The sequence below is a fragment of the Adiantum capillus-veneris genome, chromosome 23, assembly GCF_014529385.1.
Source record: "Adiantum capillus-veneris isolate H3 chromosome 23, ASM1452938v2, whole genome shotgun sequence".
NCBI lineage: Eukaryota > Viridiplantae > Streptophyta > Polypodiopsida > Polypodiales > Pteridaceae > Adiantum > Adiantum capillus-veneris.
Genome location: NC_140953.1, coordinates 69,296,569 through 69,305,375, shown reverse-complemented (window position 1 = coordinate 69,305,375; position 8,807 = coordinate 69,296,569).

Below are 8,807 nucleotides of genomic sequence, written 5' to 3'. Positions count from 1 at the left end.
AGGCTAGAGTAAATTAAGCCTAATTAATTTTAAAACACTTAATAAAAAGAACCAATGAAAATTAAGTCTCCTGGATGATTATTGGACAGTCCGTGAAGGGGTCCAATAGGAATTGAGCAGCCCAATGGGCTACTTAATTCCTATTGGTCAGAATGGGGAAAGGTCCAATGGGGATTTAATTCATTTAGATCAATTAAGTTAGCTAGAATAGGGATTTAGATCAATTAAGTAACTAGAATAGGGATTTTTTAGCCTTGCAATGCGCCTGCCTTTGTGAAGTTAACGGGGCATCACCGTCGAGAGCTATGGTCTTAATAGTGGAGTCCTACGAGGCTTGCCTACGGCTTAACCACTATTGAGCTATTAGAAGCTTGACAGGAGCCGGTGCTGTTTTGGTGTCGAAAGACCCTCTCTTCTATTCCTTGCAATTAATGGTATTCGAGCCGCGGGTACAGTAGCTTGAGTGCTTTTTCTAAAGGGGTAAAGAGGAGTAGCAACCAGGTCTTGAAGTGCCAAAGTACACCTAAAAAGTTTACACCTAAAAGTTGTTAGAATGGCTGACAATAGTAAAGAGAGTGAAATTAATGTTGATAACTTTGATTTTGCTCATGAGCAAGCTACTAATGATGCTTCAATGCTTGTTAACTATCTTGTTTCTAGGCTTCAACAAGCCATGGGCAATCCATCTCTCCAAAGTGAAGTGCAACGGCAGCTCCGTGCTCACGGGATTCTCCAAGCTCATCACCATGACGAGAGAACACCTAGGAAGCCTCCTTGTGAGACTCCCAAAAGAGGTCTCTCTCCGATTCGTGAAGAAGAAGAGAATCCATACAAAGGGCTGAAGAATTTACTTCTTGATGATGCATATCCTTTCCAAAGGAGAACTCAAGAGCCTCCACCGAAGAAACGAGAAAGAAGTGAGTCTCCCGCCACCTCGGCGGAGATGGCTCCACGAAGACGGCGGGTTAAATGCTCTCCATCACCACCAAAGCGGAGAAGACAATATCACTCTTCTCCACGTCATAATTCAAAGAGGGATGATAAAAATCAAGAGAAGAAAAAGGCGAGAAAGAGGAAACCCTCTTCTCCATCTTCTTCATCCTCTTCCTCTTATGAAAGTGATGGTAAAGACGACGAAGATCAAGACAAGAAAAAGGCGAGAAAGAGGTCACCCTCTTCTCCACCTTCTTCAAATTCTTCACCTTCTGAAGAAAGTGATGGTGCAACCTTTGAACCATAAAAAAGAAGAGGCTATAGGAAATCCTATGCCGCATGGAAGGGGTCATCCAAGATGAAGAAGTTCAAAGAGGGAGGGAAGAGCATCTCTCTCCTTACCTATGATGGCACCTTTGGTGCTACGGACAAAGTCTTGGCCTTTATCCAGCAATTTGATGCGGCGTTTGGAGATGAGGGCTTCACGGAGTCCTCTAAGCTACGCCATGTAGCTATGCACTTTCAAAAGTCCGCCAGGAAATGGTGGTCTAGCCTACGAGCCAACGGTGAAGCTCCACGAACATGGAAAGCTTTAAGAGCTTCCATTATGAAGCAGTTTTTGGCCACCGATGCCAAAGACAAAGTACTCACCGAATGGCGAAGCTTAAAGCTCTCTCCCAATGAATCCATCCACAAATATGTAGACAAGTTTTGGGACCTACAACTCAAAGCCACTGTCTTTAAAAAGTTGGATTTTGGAGAGCAAAAGCAACAATTTTGTGCGGGCTTAACCGAAGAAATGGCGGAGTATGTCAAACTCCCAAAGGCCACGTACCATATCGGCGGTAATACACCATACTATGGTGGCCTCACGAGACAATTTCCAAACGGGGGCTAAAAGAAATAATAAGCCCCCGGAAAACAAGGGTTCCAATGAGCCTAAGGGGAAGGACAATGTCCAAAAGTCTCCTAAGGGCAACTCCAACAAAGCTAAAGAGAAGGGAGTTTACAAAGGTAAGAACAAACTCTCTCCTGAAGAGCTTGAGCGTTATCGCAAGGATAACCGGTGTTTCAAGTGCGGCGAACAAGGGCATGCGTACCGTGCTTGTTCCCAAAAGAACAACCGCCAAGATCCTCCTAGAGCTTCCTTGGTTGAAATCCAAGAGGAGGAGACTCACCAAACTCATCACAAAGGATCTCCTCTATGCCATGCTTGGGGAAAGGTAAGAGAACATGATGCTTTTATTCTCTTCGACCCTGGTTCTACTCACAATTTTATATCTATAGAGTTGGCCACCAAGCTAGGCATACAATCCTACGAGATGGGAGATGTCCTACCCGCAGACAGTGTCTTCAAGGGGCAAGAAGCTTCAGTCACTCCCTTAATCGGGAAATCGAGGCTTCATGTCCAAGGCTATGTGGACAAAGAGGACTTATTTATCTCTCCTCTCAAGCATGAGGATGTAATCCTAGGGGCACCATGGTTTGACCGCCTGGCTGCCGATGTTAAATTTCCTGAAAGGAGAATCTCCTTTAAGTTTAGGGAAAAAGACATGTATATAGATGCTAAGGAAATGGGTAACACTATCCCCATTGTACATACACCAGCTTTCAACAAGTCAATAAAGAGCTCTATTTCCGTGTACATGATTTTTGTTAAAGATTCTCAAAATGAACCTAATGCTTTAACAAAAGAAAATAAAAGCAACCAAAAGGAATTAGAGTTATCCAATTTTCTCAAGGGGTTTCAAGATGTTTTTATTGACGACATCCCTTGTGAGCTACCTCCTAAACGAGGTAATGATGACCATGCAATTGAAATTCTTCCAGGAAGTTCACCGCCTAACAAACCTCCTTATAGAGTTTCTCAAGCTCAACAAGAGGAGATTATGCGGCAAGTGCATGAGTTAGTTGAGAAGGGCATGGTTAGGCCCAGCTCATCTCCATTTTGCTCACCTGTGCTATTAGTGCAAAAGAAAGACGGCACATATCGTATGTGTGTTGACTATAGAGCACTAAATAGGATCACTATCAAGAATAGGTTTCCCGTTCCACGGGTAGAAGACCTATTTGATAAGCTACAAGGATGGACCTACTTCAGTAGGATTGACCTAAAAAGTGGCTATCATCAAATCAGGATAGTTGATCAAGACATTGTAAAGACCGCATTTCGCACCACATTTGGTCTTTACGAATACATTGTCATGCCTTTTGGCTTGACCAATGCACCAGCCACATTCAATCGCTTGATGGAGAAGATGTTCAGGCCTCATCGAACCTTCACTGGAGTGTTTTTTGATGATATTATCATCTACTCTAATTCATTAGACGAACACAAGCAACACCTCCAGGTAATAGTTCATGTTTTGAGAGAGAATAAACTTTATGTTAATCGAAAGAAAAGTGATTTTTCTTGCAAGAGATTCAATATTTAGGTCATATTATCTCTCAAGATGGCATCCAAATGGATCCATCAAAGTTAGAGGTAATAAAAGGATGGCCTAAACCAAGGAATCTTCATGAACTAAGAAGATTTATAGGTATGTGTGCATACTATAGACGTTTCATAGAAAAGTTCTCACAAATTGCGGGACCATTACATGACCTAACAAAGAAAAGCGTTAGGTATACATGGTCTGCTAAGGAGAACAATGCTTTCGAAAAGCTTAAAGAAAAGCTTATCTCTCAACCTGTGCTTACACTACCGGATCTCTCAAAACCATTTGAGGTCCAATGTGATGCTTGTGGTGATTGCCTTGGAGCTGTTTTGCTCCAAGAAGGGTACGCCATAGGCTATGAGAGTCGAAGGCTCGACCCTGTTGAGCAAGCTCTAGGCATATACGAAAAGGAACTCCTTGCAGTTCTACATGCCTTAGACTTATGGAAGCACTATTTATTGGGGACTCCTTTCATTCTGCGAACAGATCACCAAAGTCTTAAGTACTTCATGACGCAGACTAAGCTCTCCGACAAACAAATGAGGTGGGCAAATTTCCTTTCGCAATTTCATTTTCATATTGCTCACATTGCTGGCAAGCATAATCAAGTAGTTGATGCACTCTCAAGACGGCCGAGAGTGAATGCGGTTTCCATAGCAACTCACAATGATCTATCTTCAATGATAGATGAGTACGCTATTGATCCCGATTTTAGAGATGTGATTTCAGCCCTCGCATTAGGGAAGAAAGAAGAACCATTTACTTTACAAGATGGTTATCTTCTCTATGGCAATAGACTATGCGTTACTAACTCACTACGTGAGAAAGTAATGTATGAATCTCATGCTCCACCATATGCAGGGCATAGAGGGATTCAGTCTACCTTAAAGGGAATTGAAACATATTTCTATTGGCCTACCATGAAAGTGAACATACAAGAGTATGTTTTTAAATGTGTGGTTTGCCAAAAGACAAAATTTGATAGAGGGAAGCAACTTGGATTGCTTCAACCCTTGCCAATTCCTAATTCACCATGGGAGAGCATATCCATGGATTTTATCTTTGGATTGCCTAAGTCTATCCATGGGAATACGGGAATATGGATGATAGTAGACAGGTTCAGTAAACAAGCTCATTTTATACCTGTCAAAAAGACTATCAAAGCCCATCAAATGGCAACCCTCTTCATTTCACAAATTTTCAAGTACCATGGCTTGCCAATGTCTATACTGTCGGATAGAGATCCTAGAATGACCAGTAATTTGTGGAAGGGTCTCTTTGAGAATTTAGGAACAAGGCTAAACTTCTCTTCGGCCTATCATCCACAAATGGATGGCCAAAGTGAAATAGCTAACCTAACAATTCTCGATCTACTAAAAGCCTATGTAACGGAAGTAGATCAAAGATCCCAATGGGAGAAGTACTTACCCTTAGTGGAGTATGCTTACAATAACACTGTATATACTTCCACGGGAAAAGCACCTTTCGAGGTAATTGAGGGAAGATAAAAAAGTCCCTTACTACTTAAGGTACATGGGAAGATCTTCGCTGTGTAGATGAGTATAGCCGAGATCTACAAGAATCTTTTCAAAAGATTAAGGATGCTATCTCTATCTCACAGCAAAGGCAAAAGGCTATTGCTGACAAGCACAGAAGATCCCAAGCCTTTAAAGAAAACGACTGGGTCTTGTTAAAGTTTCCTAAGGCTCGATTAAGGCACACGATGGAAGAATCCTACGGGCCACCAAAAGTACTATGCTAAGCTAGCAAAAAGGTACTATGGTCCCTTCCAGATTCTTAGGCCAATCAATGAGATGGCCTATCAACTCAAGTTGCCCAATCATTGGCTCATACACAATGCTTTCCATGTGAGCCTATTAAAGCCTTACAAAGGAGAGCCACCTCAAGAACCAACTATTGAAGACCCACTGGAGATCAAGGACCAAGAGGAGGTGCTGCAGCCCGAGTCCATTCTCCGACATGAAGACAAGCTATTAAGAGGCGGTAAGACTATCCAATGATATCTTATTAAGTTTAAGAATTATCCTTTTGAAGATGCTAGATGGATGCAAGGCATACAATTAAAGGATAACCTAAACCTTGTCAATGCTTACAATGCTTCCCAAGAGTAAGCAAATGTACAAAATGTTTAAAATGAACAAAGTTTTTTGTCTTATAAGACTCTCTTTTTCTTTATTGTGCACAAAAATGAAGTAGTATGCATGCTTAGATCAAGTTTGCGGAGACGATGTCTCCCAAACACCAAGTAGAGCTTGTCACTCTACTATGAAAGACTGATAGGACTAATGTGCAGACATGCTTGCGGCAGCCTCAGGCTCTCAAGCGCCAAATGGACTAGTCATCCATTGTGGAATGATGTCGTAGGGTAACATAGGGATCCTCTACCCGCCAAGAAAAGGACTCATGGATATGCTTTATCTTCTCTACACCATAGTCGAGGACGACTATGATTTCAAGAGAGAGGTAATGTCATAATAATCAATATCTAATTCTCCTAAATGATTTTCTCATGTTAAACTGATCATTTAATATGGGGAAGTGCCAGGGGAGAAAAAGCTAGAATATTGGTTAAGCTAGCAGACCGGTCACAGTAGGGATCCAAAGGAGGGAAAATAGGGATCCAAAGGGGGGGGGCCATCTGCAGAAGAACCATGTGCAACAATGGGCTAAAAAGACCCTAAGGTTCAGCCCATTAAGACTTCCAAAATGCTAAGGTTCCAAAATTCAAAGGTTGTGTCCAAAGGTCAACCTTAAGGGAATTGGATGCTTTGTGTGTGACCAAAAAAAGTCTTTGAATATCCCTACATAGGAGGGGGCGAGCCTAGCAAGTAGGAGATGAGAGAGAAGGCCACACACACACACACACACACACACACACACACACACACACACACACACACACACAAGCTCCCTTTACACAAAGGGAATGAGGGACACATGTCAGCTCCCTAGGCCAGATGCCCACAAGGTGTACCCAATTCCTATTGGATGACCCTTGAAGTGGACCAATGAGAATTAGGCTAGAGTAAATTAAGCCTAATTAATTTTAAAACACTTAATAAAAAGAACCAATGAAAATTAAGTCTCCTGGATGATTATTGGACAGCCCGTGAAGGGGTCCAATAGGAATTGAGCAGCCCAATGGGCTACTTAATTCCTATTGGTCAGAATGGGGAAAGGTCCAATGGGGATTTAATTCATTTAAATCAATTAAGTTTAATTGATTAAGCTCTCACAAAAGGGAAAAGGGGGACACATGTCAGAAGGCTATCACTTATGCTGCTTAATAGCCATTGGCTTGACTTGGGGAGGTCGAATGGGGAGCCTGCAAGAGCAAGAGGGCTCGCCCAAGAGAGAGAGGGGGCTGATTTTTGCAAGGCATTATCACACACACACACACACTCACACAATCTCATGTGTGAAGAAAGAGAAGACTATCTCTTCCCAAGCTTTAATGGAGAGCTCATCACCTACTCCAAGCTTGTGAGATAGAAGCCTACATCGACACACTCTTGGCTTGTGGATGCAAATCCAACCAAGAGCCAAGCTTCAATGCATGCTCATCTCCTCTATCAAGCTAATTACTAAGCTAAAGCTATGCTAATATGAGTTATTATGTGAGGAGATGTACATCTTTCTCGTAAGATACTCCTTCTTCCTCTCAATCTACTCTCATACCCTGCTAGCTCTCACCATCTTCAAAGGTGTGTGAGGTCTTGGATCTGAGAACGGGGATAATTAAAGTTGTGTTTACTAAGTGTTTTGCTTAGTGCATGAAGCTTTCATCTTCATTGCACTAGCTAGTCTTGAAGGAACACAAAGAATTGTATTGTACAATGTCTCTCTTGATGGGAGAAACCATAATACAAAGCCTTTTGGAGGGGGGACCGGCTCCATGCAAATCCGGTCCTCAACTGTTGTCAGTAGCTTAATTTCTCTCTCTTTTGAAAGTATTGTTGATGCTATCTAACTAGGTGTTATGCTTTTTGTTGCTCTCTCCACCCAAGCACTCTTGTAATTCTCATTAGGAATCTATTCTAATGAAATGCCCACTATGTTCATGCTAATTTCCGCTACACACAAGTTTTTAGGCCATTAAATGTTACAAATCTCAATGAGATCGCTAGTCAGGGTTTGTTCAACATATATGCCAAATGTGGTGCCTTCACAAACGCTGAAACGTTCTTGATGGGCATCTATTCTAGGATATTCTCTCTTGAAGTGAGATGGTTGTAGGAGATGGCCAAAATGGTTGTGACATGGAATCATTTTGAGATAGAGACCTGTTGCGAGAGGAATTTGCTCTCTAGCTCTGTCCTTACTTGCACCTCCACCTTGGCTTCATGATATCTTTCAACCACAACTCCACATCCTTCATCCACTCACCACTACTCCAACACTTTGTTGGGGCAAGAAAGCTAGCTAGCGTAGTGGTATGTTATGTAGAATTACAAATTAAGAACACTAAAAAATGTGATCACATTTCCAGAGGTGCCCTTCTATTGCATCCAACAAAAACACATGAGGATATGCGGTTGTTGGGCATATCCTCCTACAAGAGGATTGACTTTGTCTTGCTGGGCACACATTGCACTTAGTGCATTCCAAGAAGCAACATTTCACCCAGAAAGCTCATCAAGAACCAAGGAACATATTGCATCCTATCTGGTATGTCATCTCTTGCAACAACTGCACGCCTATCAAGAACTTTTTGTGCTTTATGAGAACACCATATCTGGCATATGGATCAAACAAAGCACCACAAGAACACATTTTCAAGTGATGACTTTTCTAAGAGGAAGCTCAAGAAGAGTTTCTTGTGAAATTTCATAAGGGTATCACATTTGAACCCTTTGTGAAGTAACCCACACTTCTACAACTCAGTCTGGTCCGAAAAGAAAAAGTTGTTACTTGTGACTGCTCATCATAAGATTTGAGAGATTCAAGTTCAAGCTCTGCTAATGAGCCCAGAGCCTTTTACCTGCTGATAATTACCACTGCAATAGATCTATCCCTAACGGTCGAAATAAAAGGCAACCGGTGCTCTTATATAGTGACGCTTTTCGCGTGTCACAACTGGCAACTAGATGCATCACAAGAAGGGTGGCAGAAGCAAGGCCGTAGGGGGCAGCAGCACGCAGGGATTGAACGGCACGACCGAAGAAGGTGGCGACGAGCAGAACGAGGTGTAGCAGGCGGGGTGGTGTGTGGTTATTGAGGAGGCGGGCATCTCACGCGCATGGTGTGGCCAACAAAATATGGGGATGACTGGAGTGGGCGTTGTGCATGAACGAAGCACCCGAGGCATGGACAATGGGGCGACAAAAGGTGGATACGCCAGGATAGGTGATGTAATGGTAGATTTGCACTGAGAAGAGCAGGCAAAGTGACAGTGCTGTTGCATGTGCAGGTAGC